Here is a 2,500-nt window from a genome sequence, read left to right as displayed (position 1 = left end):
TTAACCTAACCTATATCGTGCCTTAACCTAACCTATATCGTGCCTTAACCTAACCTATATCGTGCCTTAACCTAACCTATATCGTGCCTTAACCTAACCTAATTTGTGCCTTAACCTAACCTAATTTGTGCCTTAACCTAACCTAATTTGTGCCTTAACCTAACCTAATTTGTGCCTTAACCTAACCTAATTTGTGCCTTAACCTAACCTAATTTGTGCCTTAACCTAACCTAATTTGTGCCTTAACCTAACCTAATTTGTGCCGTAACCTAACCTAATTTGTGCCGTAACGTAACCCATGTTGTGCCGTAACGTAACCCATGTTGTGCCGTAACGTAACCCATGTTGTGCCGTAACGTAACCCATGTTGTGCCGTAACGTAACCCATGTTGTGCCGTAACGTAACCCATGTTGTGCCGTAACGTAACCCATGTTGTGCCGTAACGTAACCCATGTTGTGCCTTAACCTAACCCATGTTGTGCCTTAACCTAACCCATGTTGTGCCTTAACCTAACCCATGTTGTGCCTTAACCTAACCCATGTTGTGCCTTAACCTAACCCATGTTGTGCCTTAACCTAACCCATGTTGTGCCTTAACCTAACCCACGTTGTGCCTTAACCTAACCTACGTTGTGCCTTAACCTAACCCATGTTGTGCCTTAACCTAACCCATGTTGTGCCTTAACCTAACCCATGTTGTGCCTTAACCTAACCCATGTTGTGCCTTAACCTAACCCATGTTGTGCCTTAACCTAACCCATGTTGTGCCTTAACCTAACCCATGTTGTGCCTTAACCTAACCCATGGTGTGCCTTAACCTAACCCATGTTGTGCCTTAACCTAACCCATGTTGTGCCTTAACCTAACCCACGTTGTGCCTTAACCTAACCCACGTTGTGCCTTAACCTAACCCACGTTGTGCCTTAACCTAACCCACGTTGTGCCTTAACCTAACCTACGTTGTGCCTTAACCTAACCCATGTTGTGCCTTAACCTAACCCATGTTGTGCCTTAACCTAACCCATGTTGTGCCTTAACCTAACCCATGTTGTGCCTTAACCTAACCCATGTTGTGCCTTAACCTAACCCATGGTGTGCCTTAACCTAACCCATGGTGTGCCTTAACCTAACCCATGGTGTGCCTTAACCTAACCCATGTTGTGCCTTAACCTAACCCATGTTGTGCCTTAACCTAACCCATGTTGTGCCTTAACCTAACCCATGTTGTGCCTTAACCTAACCCATGTTGTGCCTTAACCTAACCCATGTTGTGCCTTAACCTAACCCATGTTGTGCCTTAACCTAACCCATGTTGTGCCTTAACCTAACCCATGTTGTGCCTTAACCTAACCCATGTTGTGCCTTAACCTAACCCATGTTGTGCCTTAACCTAACCCATGTTGTGCCTTAACCTAACCCATGTTGTGCCTTAACCTAACCCATGTTGTGCCTTAACCTAACCCATGTTGTGCCTTAACCTAACCCATGTTGTGCCTTAACCTAACCCATGTTGTGCCTTAACCTAACCCATGTTGTGCCTTAACCTAACCCATGTTGTGCCTTAACCTAACCCATGTTGTGCCTTAACCTAACCCATGTTGTGCCTTAACCTAACCCATGTTGTGCCTTAACCTAACCCATGTTGTGCCTTAACCTAACCCATGTTGTGCCTTAACCTAACCCATGTTGTGCCTTAACCTAACCCATGTTGTGCCTTAACCTAACCCATGTTGTGCCTTAACCTAACCCATGTTGTGCCTTAACCTAACCCATGTTGTGCCTTAACCTAACCCATGTTGTGCCTTAACCTAACCCATGTTGTGCCTTAACCTAACCCATGTTGTGCCTTAACCTAACCCATGTTGTGCCTTAACCTAACCCATGTTGTGCCTTAACCTAACCCATGTTGTGCCTTAACCTAACCCATGTTGTGCCTTAACCTAACCCATGTTGTGCCTTAACGTAACCCATGTTGTGCCTTAACGTAACCCATGTTGTGCCTTAACCTAACCTATAATGTGCCTTAACCTAACCTAAAGTGCGCCGTAACCTAAACTATATTGCGCCTTAACCTGACGCACGTTGTCGCTGAACCTGCTCTGTAATTGTTATGCAACCCGTTAAAGTAGTGTAGTGTTGCCTAACCGCAACCCTCGCAATATAGTTCGCTACTCGCACTGCCCGGTCCCCTGTGTATCGCGTCATGTTAAACACCTTGCAGGTGTTGCTGACTTTCCACATGCTCCTGCTATACACTGTAGTGTGGATAGCAGCAGGACGTACATGCCCCCCCCCCTTCCCCCCTGCCTTCGCAAGCTGGTCGGTGAGAAGTTTGCATGTTCAATGCCCTTCGCATGCCGACGTACTCAGCCTACGTTGTGGTACGGCCTGTCACCTGTCCGCCGATGTACGCAAAACCCACAAACTGTACTGCACATTGCTCCGTATGTACTGAATGATACATCGTGGCCCATGTGACCGTATGACGACAGCGCCTAG

This window comes from Schistocerca serialis, unplaced genomic scaffold (assembly GCF_023864345.2).
Source record: "Schistocerca serialis cubense isolate TAMUIC-IGC-003099 unplaced genomic scaffold, iqSchSeri2.2 HiC_scaffold_246, whole genome shotgun sequence".
Lineage (NCBI taxonomy): Eukaryota > Metazoa > Arthropoda > Insecta > Orthoptera > Acrididae > Schistocerca > Schistocerca serialis.
Note: the sequence above shows the minus strand (reverse complement) of the source record.